The sequence below is a fragment of the Geotrypetes seraphini genome, chromosome 3 (genome assembly GCF_902459505.1).
Source record: "Geotrypetes seraphini chromosome 3, aGeoSer1.1, whole genome shotgun sequence".
NCBI lineage: Eukaryota > Metazoa > Chordata > Amphibia > Gymnophiona > Dermophiidae > Geotrypetes > Geotrypetes seraphini.
In genome coordinates, this window is record NC_047086.1 from 346971443 (window position 1) to 346987458 (window position 16016).

General features: G+C 41.6%; 1 protein-coding gene across 5 annotated transcripts in view; it reads right to left on the bottom strand.

Moving 5' to 3' along the window:
• The window catches only part of KCNH1 (potassium voltage-gated channel subfamily H member 1), a 487752-nt gene that overhangs the window by 315519 nt on the left and 156217 nt on the right, over positions 1–16016 (bottom strand). The gene's annotated exons all lie outside the window — the stretch shown is intronic.

Genomic DNA, 16016 nt, shown 5'->3' on the forward strand with positions numbered 1-16016 from the left:
TATTAAGGACGCAAATGAGCTTCTGGGATTAGTTGGTTCAGGAATGTAAATCAGCTCAGAATTAAAAACATAATTGCCATACTGGGACAGACCGAAGGTCCTTCTAGTCCAGTATCCTCTTTCCAACAGTAGCCAACCCAAGTCCCAAGTACACAGCCAGATCCCAAGTAGCAAAACAGATTCTATGCTGCTTATCCTAGAAATAAGCAGTGGATTTCCCCAAGCCAGCTCAATAATGGCCCATGGACTTGTCTTTTAGGAAATTATCCAAGCCTTTTTTAAACCCTGCTAAGCTAACTGATTTCACCACATTCTCCAGCAACAAATTCCAGAGTTTAATTACACGATATGTGAAAAAATATTTTCTCCGGTTTGTTTTAAATCTACTACATAGTAGCTTTGTCGCATGTTCCCTACTCCTAATATTTTTGGAAAGTCATGTTAATGGATACAACCACATTTGAAATGTGCTGCTGTTTAAAAATGCATGAAAAGGTAATGCTCCACAGCAATGATCTAAATCATTTTCCCATGTGCCTGTGCATCAAATCCAAGTAGTAAGGAAGCAATGTATGCCTTGCAATTATTGGGATTTAAACCAGATTTATGCAACTGACTGAGCAAGTATAAGCTTGTTAAAGGAGTGTGATAACTATTTAATCAGTTAGTTAGGTGCTATCGACTCGTGCTTAAGTCCTAGTAAATTGATAACCATTTAAGTCCACTTAAATGCACAGAAATAAAGGTTGATCAACCAAAAAACTAAAATGATACCTCTTTATTGGATTAATGTAATACAACTCTTTATAGCTTTGGAGAGTTAGCATTGCAGAACACTAACACAAAACGCTTGTTTCGTGTATCTCCAAAATAATTAAGGTCACTTTTCTTTTTTTTTTCCCCCAGATGTCTGATCCACACAAATATGCGCAAACATGCAGGAGGTGTCACATAGCTGAAAATCAGAAATATTGCAATACTGGAATCTTAGTCATGCAAAGCATCCATGAAAGTTCTATCTGGAGAACCAGATCCAAAATGGCTTCCACGTAGATGGCAGCAATTAAAAGAGGTGTTTTGCTGTACTAATTTTATCTGGATAGTTACCCAGTTAGTGGACTGAATATCAGCAGTACCAAGGTAAGTGCTGGCAGTATTTGAATATGGCCTAGCGTTTAAAAAATATTACTCCTTTAAAAAAATAGGCAACTAAGAGCAGACTTTCCGTCCCCCTTTAATATCCCCCTCTTCGCTGCACCCTTGTCAAAGAGTGCCCCTTTCTGGAGGGAGTAGGATTCTGAAATCTCCAATGCACTAGTGATCCAAACAGCACACTCCACAGAGGAATAGAAATACCTCCACAAAGAAGCCAAGGTTGTGGTCTGGGCCCCTCTACAGCCCCCCCCCCCCCTCTCCTTAACTCGAACATTCCTGAAATAATCCAATACTTGGGGCCATGAATGATCTCCATTTGATCCTGCCCAGAGCACTGCCATGTTTCACAGTGGCACTGTCTGACCCTGATGGTACTTCAGAAGTCAGGTACCACTATTATTATTAGGATTTTATATACCGCCTATCAAGGTTATCTAAGCGGTTTTACAATCAGGTACTCAAGCATTTTCCCTATCTGTCCCGATGGGCTCACAATCTATCTAACGTACCTGGGGCTATGGAGGATTAAGTGACTTGCCCAGGATCACAAGGAGCAGCACGGGGTTTGAACCCACAACCCCAGGGTGCTGAGGCTGTAGCTTCAACCACTGTGCCACACACATGAAGCCCAGGCTACAGATTATGGTTTCTTTGTGGGAGGCAAGGCTAACCATATGGGAACATAAATTAAGGGACTTCTATTTTCCAATTTTACACAAGGGCTATGGGGGACAATATTAAGACCAGTGGTTCCCAACCCTGTCCTGGAGGACCACCTGCCAGTCAGATTTTCAGGCTAGCTCTAATGAATACACTTGGGGCAGATTTGCATGTCTGTCACCTCCATTATATGCAAATCTCTCTCTTGCATATTCATTAGGGCTATCCCGAAAACCCGACTGGCTGGTGGTCCTCCAGGACAGGGTTGGGAACCACTGGTTTAGACCACTAGTCCACCATGGATTTCAGGGCCCTTGCTAGGGAGGTAATCTTTGACATGAAGCAGGGGAGGGAGAAGAGGGAGAATATTGCTCTAATAAATAATTTTTTACTTTAGTGTCTGCTGGGGAAGAGGAATGTTTTGGGATAATGATGGATGCTGGCCCCTTTAAGCAGGTACCTGGGAATAACGACTCCCACATTTCTCTTGAGGACAAATGAACTATACCACAGAACTGTAGTTACTGTTCTGGTCTCGTCTCAGAGTGAAAAGGTTAACACAAAACATATTGACCTTTTTACACTGTAGTAAACTACTTTGCATATATCTACATTCAACATAACTCATTTTACTGTGCATTGTGCCTGAATTTTGTGGTCTTAATAGTTGCATTAACACACTTAACATAAATTAGTTACAACGAGGGAAGAATTAATTGTCAAAAACCCACATTAATGCTGCTTGGTAAATAGGGCTGCTTAGTACAAGGATTTGAATGACTGTGTCAAGTCATTAGGTTTCATCAGGGAATTTGGTCAATGAAACGTTTAATTGCTTTATTTTCACTTGCTTAAAAATCATAGCTTTATTGTTTCTTTCAGAGATCATTTTATAAGAGCAGCATTTTTAGAGGCCAACTGAAATTGCTTTTTTTTTTTTTTTTCAGCTGAAACCAAAGCTGCGACCAAAACTCATTGCCCTGTTTCAGTCAAAACTGAAAATGGCCATGACTGCCACTGATGCAGGCTTTGCTGCCTCCTTCCTCCTGGAACAGGAATAGCCTCTCCAGACCCCTTCCATCTTCTTTCACCCCCTGTCAAACAAAAGCAGCCTAGGCCTGAAGTACTCACAGTACTTGAAGTATCATGAGTCTGCCGCTACAGGTCACAGGAGCCATTTTGTAGCAGCTTCACATGTAAGTGACAGTGAGTGGGCATCACTTCTGCCCATTTACCACTGGATCACCAGGTCCAGAGGGGATCGGGATGGGGGCAGCCAGAGCAGCTATCAAGAAGATAACCGAGCACCAGCTGATACTAATATTCAGACCAGTTCCTGGTTACCTTCACTGCATGAAGTTAGGTCTGCCTTTTGTTCTGTTCTAACTTTATGTCGGTTTCTGCCAGTTAGAGAGCTGAATATTACTGTTACCTGCCTAGTTGGCCGCTTTGCCCGAACCCTACTCCCTGGCTTACCCCCCTGCCCCCCCCCCCACCACTTTGGGTTCAAGCCCTCTTCAAAACTTCAGCATCCCTTTACCTTTGCTGCTGGGAATGCTGATGCCCTGCCAGTCAAATAAATGCAGCGCCATCACTCCCCTCCTCCTCATGCTGCTTCATGAAGGCAGAAGTCATAAGAACAGCCTTACTGGGTCAGACCAATGGTCCATCAAGCCCAGTGGCCCGTTCTCAGTGGCCAATTCAGGTCACTAGTACTTGGCCAAAACCCAAGAGTAACAACATTCCATGCTATTGATCCAGGGCAAGCAGTAGCTTCCCCCATGTCTTTCTCAATAACAGACTATGGACTTTTCCTCCAGGAACCTGTCCAAATCTTCCTTAAAACCAGCTACGCTATCCGCTCTTACCACAATCTCTGGCAACACGTTCCAGAGCTTAACTATTCTCTGAGTGAAAAAAAATTTCCTCTTATTGGTTTTAAAAGTATTTCCCCGTAACTTCATCGTAACTAGTCTTTGTAATTTTTGACGGAGCAAAAATTGTACCCATTCTGCTCCACACAGGATTTTGTAGACTTCAATCATATCTCCCCTCAGCTGTCTCTTTTCCAAACTGAAGAGCCCTAACCGTTTTAGTCTTTCCTCATACGACAGGAGTTCCATTCCCTTTACCATCTTCGTCGCTCTTCTTTGAACCTTTTCTAGCACCACTATATCGTTCTTGAGATAAGGAGACCAACAGCCAGCAGTAGCCAGATGCTGGTGGCTTCCCCGGGAGCAGTGGTATAATAAGGGGGAGGGGGTGGCACCTGTCCTCCTCTCCGCCTCCTCCACCCCTCCTTCCCTGCCTCCTCCTGCCACTTCCCTTCCCCCGTACCTCTGTAACGTTCCTGGCATGAAAAGCAACCCCAAGCTACTGTCACACAAGCATCGGCTCTTAAGAACATAAGAACATAAGCAATGCCTCTGCTGGGTCAGACCTGACCTGTGCAGTAATCCTCTATTTAAACCCCTCTATCCCCTTTTCCAGCAGGAAATTGTCCAATCCTTTCTTAAACCCCTGTACTGTACTCTGCCCTATTACTCCCTCTGGAAGCGCATTCCAGGTGTCCACCACTCGTTGGGTAAAGAAGAACTTCCTAGCATTCGTTTTAAATCTGTCCCCTTTCAACTTTTCCAAGTGTCCTCTTGTTCTTTTATTTTTCGAAAGTTTGAAGAATCTGTCCTTCTCTACTCTCTCTATGCCCTTCATGATCTTATAAGTCTTCCTCTGACATCACTTCCTGGACCCACACCTAGGAAGTGACATCAGAGGAAGAGCTGACACTGGCGCGACACCAGGAGTGTTGCAGAGGTACAGGGGAAGGGAAGCGGCATGCACGTGACAGGAGGGGGCGGGGAAGGAGCTTGTGTAGGTGGGGGATGGAGAAGCGGGGAGGGGCGCCTCTCACCCTTGCTACGCCACTGCCTGGGAGGACCTGCTCTCTGCATGGGTGGGAGAGGCGCCATCAATTTTGGCCCAAACTGAATAGCACGTTTTGGCTACGGATTCAATTTCAGTCAAAACCGAGAACTCCAGTTTCAACCTCTGCAGACCTATGCACTGAATGCTACCAGCATAGGAGCCAGCTGTGTGGGTACTGGTGGGTGCTGAGCACTCCCAATATTGAACAAGCTCTTTCATTATGTCCACAGAAGAGTAATTTGTTTTCGATTTTCACCCTGTCCATTTTGAAATCTTGGTATCTATGAGTACCAGCATATACATGCAGAATTACTCCTGCCTCAGAGCAAGTATGACTTTGTTCAGGAGCTTTCGGGTAGTTTATTTTAGGTGGATATGCTATCTTTTTTTTTTAAGTGTTCCAGCTTAGGTAACCAGTTATATAATTATTCTCCAAAATGAAGTGGAATATGTGAATTAATTAATAATACTGTACATGCTCTACAGAGTTCGGATTTCTTTAATGACTGACTTTCTTTGGGCAATTTTCTACCAGCCCCCAAGCATCTGTGACTGCCAACTAAAATTTAGTTGGCAACATGAGCACAATTATCAGACACACAAAATTCAACTGAAAATTTTCCCAAATCTCTAGCTGCTTTCACTTGAGACCTGTCTTGTATATGCTGCAGGCTAGCAGCTAAACCTAGCTGATTACCACCCCCAACCCTAGGAACAACTCAGAAGCTGCCAAGTTTAGCTGACTATATCTATCCACTAAGTGAAATTAGGGGTCTAGAGATACTTATTCTCAAGGGAAAACATTCCCTGATGTTGAATCTGGCCATCTGACTCCATATCATGTTCAATCTAATTCTTACTTCGAAGCTAGTAAAAGGTATAGAAACTGGAATTCAAGGAACGACTTAAGAGACTGGATTGTTCTCCCTTGAGAAAAGGAGACTGCGAGGGGATATGATCAAGACCTTCAAAATACTGAAAGGAATCGACAAATTAGAGCAGGAAGAAAAATTATTTACAATGTCTAATTTGATACGGACAAAAGGACACGGAATGAAGCTAAAGAGGGACAAGTCCAGGACAAATATCAGGAAGTTCTGCTTCACGCAAAGAGTGGTTGACACCTGGAATGCTCTCCCAGAGGAGGTTATAGCGGAACCGACCGTCCTAGGATTTAAAAGCAAACTAGATGCACCTCTCCTTACGAGAGGCATAGAGGGATATGGGTGACTAAAAATTCCACCAGGTGTACACCTGGCTGGGCCTCCGCGTGTACGGATCGCCGGACTTGATAGACCGAAGGTCTGATCCAGAGATGGCACTTCTTATGTTCTTATTAAAGACCTATTTATTTGACAAATAAGAATATTAATTTTGATAAATTTAAATGAGGTCTTTTGTTTCTATTCTTATTGTCATAGTATGTTTTAATTTTTGAATAATTTTTAACATTGTACTTGAATGTTTTTAACAATTGTATTACTTTTATTATATAATTTTAGATTCTACGTAGATAGTGTGTTCTATGAAACTGTACCATGTGCTGAAATGTCTCAGTATTCTCCTGTTGTGAACCGCCCAGAACTACTGGTTGGGCGGTAAACAAGAAAATAAATTATTATTATTATACCTAACTACATACTTATTTTGGACCACCATGGGGTCAGCCACAATACAATACTACCAAACTGAACAGAAAACAATTCTATAACTTACACAGTAGTTTCTTTTTTTGCTATTTTCTTATTAATATGAAAGTGGAATTGTGCACATTAAGTAATAAATATCTGTATTTCTACTTGCTTACTTTTCAGCTGAACTGCGACAAGTAGCAAAGACCATTCTTTTCATCTAAACAGACTCTGACAGTCTACCTCCCCCTTTCTGTAACCTGCCTTTGTGCCCCCTGTATTTAATGGCCAATCTCAAACTTAGGGCTCCTTTTACTAAGATGCGCTAGCGTTTTTAGCGCGCGCTGAAGATTAGTGTGCACAAAACCGCGTGATAAATGAAAATACTAATGCAAGCTCTATGGAGGCATTAGCGTCTAGCACGCATTGCATTGAGGCACATGCTAAAACTGCTAGCACACCTTAGTAAAAGGAGCCCTTAGTCTCTGCGAAATTTCAACAATTTTCTCCCGTCGTACCCACTCCCCTAAGACCTGTCATGTCCCCGCTTTTGTATAATGTCTGCATTGTGAATGTCCTGATGTAACCCATTCTGAGCTTCTGGGAGGACATGCTAGAAATTGAAATAAATAAATAAATAATCGTTACCCAATTGATCCCAACAGAGCTGTGTTAAACGGAAGGCAACTTTAGAAAGGCTTTCTATTAAAAAATACCCCCTCTTTTACTAATGCGTAGCGCGGGTTTTAGCATCAGCAGTGGCGGTAACTGCTCTGGTGCTCATAGAATTCCTATGAGCGTCGCTGCTACCGCCACTAAAACCTGTGCTACACATTAATAAAAGAGGGGGTTAGTTTTGCATAAATAAGGTGGAAGAAACCACCATGGAGAAATTTAAAGGCTCCCTCAAATGCTTCCTTTATACGGATGCTTTTGAAAGATAACAAGAATACTTAGGTAGACTAACTCTCTTCATTATAATTATAGTCTAGGCCAGGGGTGCCCTACACGTCGATCGTGATCGACCAGTAGCTCAGGAAGGCAACGCGAGTCGATCGCGGAGCCCATCCCGGGCTCTGTGATAGACTCGTGTTGCCGTCCTGATCTACCGGGCCGATCAGCCTTCCTCTCCAGTGTTCTCTCTAGGGCCTTTTACCTGGGCGGTCCGCCCAGCTGTCATCTGCTGCTGCCACCGCTGCTGAACATTAAAAAAACAAACAAAAAAAACCGGCTTCGAGATTTCAGCCCGTAGCGAACGTGGCTCTAACGTATGCGTGCCGGCTTCCCTTCTCTTCCCTCCGAAACCGGAAGTTATGTCCGGGGGGGGGAGAAGGGAAGCCGGCACGCACATGTTGAGATCCCTGAAGCAAGCGTTCGCTATGGGCTAAGGCGGGAGACAGGTTAGTGAAGCATTTGCTCTTCTTGCTGCCGGGTCCTGCCTACTTTCTGTTTCCGCAAAGGCAGGACCCGGCAGCATTTCCCCCAATAGGTCGATCGCGATCTTGAGCCAATCAGCCTTCCTCTCCCCGACGGCAGAGTTGACGTCGGGGAGAGGAATGCTGGTCGGCCGAAGCAGGGAGAGCTTGGGGCGTCGTCGGCTTTCGGGCCTGTTATTGGTGGCGGTTTGGGTCCTGGTCCCCGATGGCAGTGGCTTGGGGGAGGGCAGGGAGAAAGAAAGAAAAAGTGCAGGCAGGGAGACAGAAGGAAAGAAGAGAAACAGAAAAAAAAGAAAGGGAGGCAGAGAGAAAGAAAGGGCAGGGAGAGAGGAAGGAAAAGTTGGGGGAGGGAACGAGGTCTGGAGGAGAGGAAGCATACAGGCTAAAAGAAGGGAAGAAAGACTGGATGCACAGTCAGAAGAAGAAAGTGCAACCAGAGACTCATGAAATCACCAGACAAGGTAGGAAAAATGATTTTATTTTAAATTTAGTGATCAAAATGTGTCTGAATTTATATCTGCTGTCTATATTTTACACTAAGGTCCCCTTTTACTAAACTGCAATAGAGTTTTTTAGCGCAGGGAGCCTATGAGCGTCAAGAGCAGCGCTGGGCATTCGGCGCAGCTCCCTGCGCTCTAAATACTGCTATCGTGGTTTAGTAAAAAGGGAGGGGGGTATATTTGTCTATTTTTGTATGGTTGTTACTGAGGTGATAGTGCATAGAGTCATCTGCTTTGACCTCTTTGAAAAACCCTGGAATAGGAAGGATAATTAACATTTTCTATGCGTACAGTGTGCGTTGTGTTTTTTTTTTAATTTTATTGTTGGTAGATCATTTTGACTTGGTCATTTTAAAAGTAGCTCGCAAGCCCAAAAAGTGTGGGCACCCCTGGTCTAGGCCTATACAAATACAGTTATTATTTTTAGTTAATTTCTGCCCCCATCCTTGTGTTTTTCCCTTTTTATGTGCTTTCCTATCTAAATTGTAGTTCTGCCTTCTATCCTCCCCTTAAAAAGTCTTTCATGAGAAATGTTTGTAGTTTATCTGTTTCAAAGAATATTTTATTACTACTGTAAATCACTTAGAAATTTTTTTATAAGTGTTTTTATCAAATTTTAATAAAACTTGAAACTTGGCTATGCAGTATTTTGAAGGTCTCGATCATATCTCCTCGCAGTCTCCTTTTCTCAAGGGAGAACAATCCAGTCTCTTAAGTCGTTCCTTGAATTCCAGTTTCTATTCCTTTTACTAGCTTCGAAGTAAGAATTAGATTTAACATGATATGGAGTCAGATGGCCATATATATAAAAGTATCCACAGGAAGTAGCCTCATATATATTTTAATATGTGCATAAAGTAGACATTCCTTGTGGTACAGTTTGATGGATTTTGGACTTTTTCCATATTTGTTGCAAAATTCAAAATAAAAATGTGTAACATGGCAAATATATTGTACGTACAGTATATACAGTACACCGTATAAACAGACCTGTTTATTCATTACTGCTACAGAGCAGGCATAAATATACACATGTTCCTGCTGATTTTAAATTAAACTTTCAAATTAGATATATATATATAAATACGTAAAAAAATTATACCACTATCAAGAAAATACATAAGAAAGAATTTCCATTTAACAAATAATTCAGTGTTTTATAGCTCTTGTCAAGAAAACCTAGTTATCAAAACTTTAAAAAAAACAAGAAAAAACAATGCAGTCTAACAGAATCAGAAAGTCAAACCAAAGTTAAAGTCCCATTCTGAACTAAACAATAAGGCCTTGATTCTGCAAACTGCACCTAACTTTAGACGTCGGTGGAGCGCAAGTTGTGCTCCGTATTACTTAAGCGTGAGATAGGCGTCCGATACGCATCTCAAATAATATTTTTTTTCACCTGTAGACGCTAGGTGGACGTCCCTACAATGTATTTAAACACATAACATAAACACAGTGTACCATCTTTAAAAGGATATTTATAATATATTATTTTCAGTGGGAATTGAACTGGGAACATCAGTGTGAATCTTGAGAAAGTGTGACATGCTAATACGCTAACCTTCATTCTAATCCGCTGTGCTATACAATGAGCCATACAATAATAGCAATTCTGGTTTTATTATACTGTTCCATATAGGCAGTTAATTCTGCTATGATAGATGCCAGGAGACAACACAAGCTTGATCTTACTGCCCTGTCATATTCTTTTTCTTCATTATGTCAGGATTGTAAGCTTTAAAACAATTAAAAAAAAAAAAGTAACAGTATGCCATCTTTAAAAGGATATTTATAATATTTCATTTTCAGTGAGAGGTACTGACTGGGAGTTGAACTGCGAACATCAGTGTAGAAGGGTGTAAGTTTAACCTCTGTGCTACATAGGAAGCTGTATAGCAATTGTAAAATGAGCTCCTTGAAGCAGTGTAAAGAATAGCTGTTTGAGCATTGTTTGGGCTTTAGATAGACATGGTTTGGGCTTCAGAAAGACATTAGTAGGATAGATGCTATTTAGGCAGCCCTGTTGGTTTCCCGTTGAGCTTTGTTTGAGCGTCAGATAGACGTTTCTTTGAATGGGATTTAGGCAGATTTTGGGCATTTCCATAGTGATCTTCTAAATACAGTTCAGGGATTTTATTCTATGATTCAGCCACCACATAAACAGGATACATCCATACAAGCATATTGAATTTAAAACTGCCTAAAAAAGCAATGTTATTAGCTAATTACAGCACATGAAAATCACAGCTTTAGGTTTCTTGCTCCAATCAGCTCATTCTTCAAAGCAAAGAAAGCCCATAACTTCATTTGGCAAAGCTTATAAACAGAATAAAACCCATAAAAAACCTGAACGTGGCTTCTAGTTAATTGCAAAGGGAGGTGTGCAGCTGCACAATGCTGACCTCATTGTGAGATTATCAAGGTGCACCTGCAAGGTACAATGCCACAAGTAAAAGACGGGCTGGGAGTTGAACTTACAACCTCTGTAAGATCAACACAGAGCTTTTACTCATTGAGATACACAACCTTACACTCCAGTTTCTCTGACTCCCCTGTCATTAGCTTAGTGATCTGCTAAGCTAAGATATCATCTGCTTAGCTATCATATCGTAGTTAGCTGAGACAAAAGACTGTTAGCTCAATGGATTAAAGCACTGTCTCAGCCCAGGTCAAGTTCAAAATCCTTTGCCTCAAATACAAATCTTGTCTTCCATTAGCTCCAGCATGTCTTAATACCATGTTAACTCCCTATAATTCGAGGGGTTCCCTTTGCTCTTCCACTGCCAATCTTATATCCATATCTACTCTCCCTGCTTTTCACATGACCATGTCTTGAGAGACTTTCTTTAGTTTTCTCAGCCCAGCTCTCTGGAATGCATTTCCCCTGCATATTCACTTAGAAACCTCCTATGCCATATTTAAGTCACTACTCAAAACCTATCTATTCTCCAAAGGCTTTGGATTTACCAATCCCTAGATTCCCCCTCTCCTCCCTTTTCTTACTCAGACTAACAAGATTCATTTATCTGACTATCCATAGGCCCACCTACCCTCTGTAGCACATGGACCAAACCTACTTTTCGTGCCTGCCCTCCATCCTGTCTGCTTCCCCCACATTTGTTTTTTAATATTGTAAACAACATAGCAGCCTGTACAGACCCCCATGTGGTATCTCACATGATGGAAATAAATACATAAATGAATAATTATTTTAGTTTCTCATTTTATCCATTTCCTTTCCACCAATCCAAATACACTTCTCCCTCCATATCCATGGGGGTTAGGGTTAGAGCCAGCCCGCAAATATTACAAAACCGCAAATAATATTCAGGCCGGTTCTGCCCCTAACCCCCGCTTCCCCCGGCTATTTTAAGCCCTGTAAGCCCCCCTTAAGCCTTACCTGGTGGTCTAGCGGGTTTTCGGGGTAGGAGCGATCTTCCCACGCTCCTGCCCCGTGCATATCGCTCATAAGAACATAAGAAACGCCTTCACCGGATCAGACCTTAGGTCCATCTAGTCTGGCGACCCACACACGCAGAGGCCAAGCAAGGTGCTCCCTGATGGAGACCTTGATTACCCGTAATCAATAGGAAATGGCTGCCTTGAGCTCCCGTCGTAGTCTCGAGAAACTATGGGAGCTCAAGGCAGCCATTTCCTATGAGCGATCTGCACAGGGCAGAAGCGTGGGAAGATCGTTTCTGCCCTGAAAACTCGCTAGACCACCAGGTAAGGCTTAAGGGGGGGGGACTTACAGGGCTTAAAACAGCCTGAAAATTTTTGTAAAAATTTTGTTTACAAATCACAAATAACCGAATCGCGGATGCTGAAACCGCAGATTCGGAGGGGAATGTGTACACTTGTTCTTGAATTTTAGCAAATGACAATATAAAGCCTAAAATACAATACAATCTAGTTTTTTTCCTCCTGGGAAACTTGACAAATATAACTAAATGCTCTGCTAAATTCTTTGCTAATTGTCCCATCTCCTGTATCTGCTGCTACAACTAGTGATAATGATGGATGATCTCCAGTTATAAATAATGACAATCAATAACTGAAATCCAGTATAGCCCACACTATGATTTATTATGCAATAAGAATTTTGTACCTGGTGGTTTATGAGTTCTGCTTTCAATCTATTTAGTATGCAGAACCTAACTGTCAAAGGGTCTTTCAGTGCTAATTTAAATACAATACTGTATTTTTCATGAGTGGCTGAAAAGCCATTCCATATTATTAGCACAAGCCCCTTTAATCATTCTGTTCAGACAGACATCTGCATCTGAGAAATATACGTATACATGCAAAACAAAGAAACAGAATTGCATCATCTAAAGATATGCAGGACAATATTTAATCTCTGTGGTTAGGCATTTCTTTTAAACATCAGCTGCAGCATCTAAACATATGCCCGAATATTCAGAGCTGGTCACTATCTGGATGTTGGTAGTTTTTGCTGTCTAAATAAACCCCCTTTTACTAAGCCGTGGTAGAGGTTTCTACAATGGCCCAGAGCGCTAAATGCTGGAGCAGCATCAGAGCACTTAGGGCCTAAGTTCTCTGGATAGTTATACAGAAATCGGCACCAAATATTGCCAGTGTACGGATAACTTCCAGATCACCCCAACCCTATCAAGACAGTTTCAGGATTGTCTGTGATAATAGTATCCAGAAAATGGCAGTGAATAAACTTGTACTATAATTATGGCGTCGTTGCTGTTACTGCCATGGCCGGCGCTAAAAAGTACGCTATGGTTTTGTAAAAGGAGGGTATGTCTATCATTTTTATTGTTATTGTTACAGACTACAGATATATTTTTCCCCTCCCCCTTTTTTAAAGCAGCAATAACGGATGCTGCGTGGCAAATGTTGTGACACCCATTAAATCCCTATGGGCATCAGATTAGCTACCGTAGCTTTGTTAAAGGAGTCCTATGTTTGTTTAGGCTTATTAAAATTTGATATACAGCTATGGCTTCACAGCAGTTTACAATAAAAACATTACATTTATATATAAAATAAAACAGAACTCTGAAATAAAATAGGACAGACCTAACCTCATCCAGAAGAATCATAAAAAAAATAAACAAACAACAGTCAATCAAATAACATGTTGTGTCAATGAGGAAATCCTCACACTATCTTAACTATATGTGCATATTAGATAAATGGTATTAGAAGTGCCTGCTTCCACACCTAAAACATGCACAAAAATGGCTCCTAAAATGGTTTTTGATAAATGAATTAGGACAGACATGAGAAAGAAAATCACAGAAGGCTACTGCTAATTGCTTTTGTTGGCCTACATGTTTCAAAAGCTAAAGTCAAGCACACATATTTCAAGAGCCTTCTCTCTAACTATAAAACATTAAAGGAAAAAGTAATCAAAGGTATGGTATAAAGCCAGCTTTTATCACATCTTGATTTATCACAGGAGTCACCAATTTATAGTATCTCAGTACCACATGTTGCTGATTCCCTGGAAACAAGAATGATGTCACCTTGTAAGCAGCATTATTTCATTGGCCTGGGTGCACTGGGCCATCAAGCCATGGCCTAATGCTTCCGGATCATCTCTTAAAGGGACTGCCAACTTTAAAAAATAGTTGACTCTAGATCACTTCCCCCCCCTTTTCTCAACAGAAAGTTCCTCTTGTGTCCCCCTACCACCATATCCATGCCCCAATCTGATGGTCCCACTCAAGATTTGAACTCCTATTCTGAAAGCTCTACCTCTATTTAGTTATTTATTTATTTGAATCATTTATATACCACTTATATCCTAAGTGGTTTTACATTCAGCTACTTTATCATATTTCCCTATCTGTCCTGGTGTCTAGAATGTGCCTCCAAGAACCCCCCTCCCACAAGGTCCCATTAGGCATTCTTTAGACATTCCCTGGTGTCTAGTAGGGGGCAGAAGTGATCCCATCACTCCTGCCCTTGCCAGCACTGGGATCCAAAATGCATCAGTGACACCTAGCAGTAATCTCACAGTGTCACTGCCAGGGCTCATGATTTTGTATAAGAATTGAAAAGAGACATAACTCCACATGGTAGTACTGGGAAACTGCCATTAGGAGTCACCAGCGCCACTTTGAATCCTGGCACCAGCAAGGGCAAGAGTGACAAGATTGTTCCAGTCTACCTACTAGACATGAGGGAATATTTACACCTGCGGGGGGGGAGGGGGGTCTTGGGTAGTCATTCTAGACTTGGGGACAGCACTTCCAGGGGGAAGTTCACACTTTAGGGGAGCCCTTCAGATTTGGGGCATCTGGTTGGGTTACACTATTAGGGAATCTTGATATGGGAAGGCCACATGAGGGCCTCTCTTTTGGGGAGGGGGTGATCTGAAGTCAACTACTTTTTCATGTTGAAAGCCCCTTTAATAGACAGCCTTGAAGCACTGGACCTTAGGTTGGCTCCCAATGCTCTTGGATAATAAAATAACCCCAACTCAAAGCTATATTATAGTACTGTTTTTTTTACATAATAATGAGCTGCTTTACAAGTGGAGTCGGAGTAGACTAAAAATTATCTGGGCACTGCCTCTCTTCAGTGCCAGTGACCAGATAACTATTTGGCTATATGGAACTGCACACATAGCTATCCTAATTATGGCTGGATATTTAGCCCATTGCCAGCACTGAGTATCAGCTGGCACCTGAAAACTAGGACAGCAGCCCTAGGACCTAGATATTCAGTGCCAGAGCCCACAAATGGCCTGGCACTAAATATATGTGTCTAATTCAGCCTGTGGCTGACTTTGGCAGCCAAGTGTCTAGCCCAAGCTTTTCATAATAACAAAATGATTCCATGTTATTTTCTTGCCATCTTAAAACTAAAATATTCTTATATTTGACCCCGTCCTGCTCTGATTTGTCATACCAAACAAAAGACAGAGATGAGCATTCATTAGTATGCCCTAGAAACACAGTGCAAGCAAAATCCATCTATACATCCAAGATAATGAAATGGGAAAAACACCCCAAAAATGAGGGGGAAAAAAGTCTGAAATCTATAACTGTACTGAAATATTTTTGCCTGAACACATCCTTAGCAAAATGGAAGGGATTGACTCACATGTTTTTCAGGTGTAGCTCATAGGAAATTAGATTTACTGTAGATATGGATAGATTAGGATAAAATAATTATAAAAGGAAGTAACTTGAAGATACGTATGAAGATAGTTTGCTCAAAAATGTTAAGTAGGGACTACCAATTTAATTAATTAATTAAATTACTTATTTGGAGGAGTTGCCTAATGGTTAGTGCAGTGGGTTAAGAACCAGGGGAACTGGATTTGATTCCCACTACATCCCTTTTGGATCCTGGGCAAGTCACTTAACCCTCCATTGCCCAGTTCCATAACTTAGATTGTGAGACAACTAGAGACATAAAAAGTACCTGCATGTAGAATATGTTAACTGCTTTGACTGTACCCACAGAAAGACAGAATATCAAATCCATGACCCTAATCTCCACCCCCCCTAATTCGGATCACCCCTTTTTCAGTGATAGCTCAAGGCAAGTTACATGCAGGTATAGTAGGTAATTTCTTGTTGATATCCCTGGAGAGCTCACAATTCCAGTTGGCTTTTCAGCAGATATGCTTCATGATAAGCTGTGGCCATTAGAGTTATTAACGCTATAAAAATAGCTACAAATTGCTCCAAAATCAAAATTTTTGGCAAGTTTACCTGAGA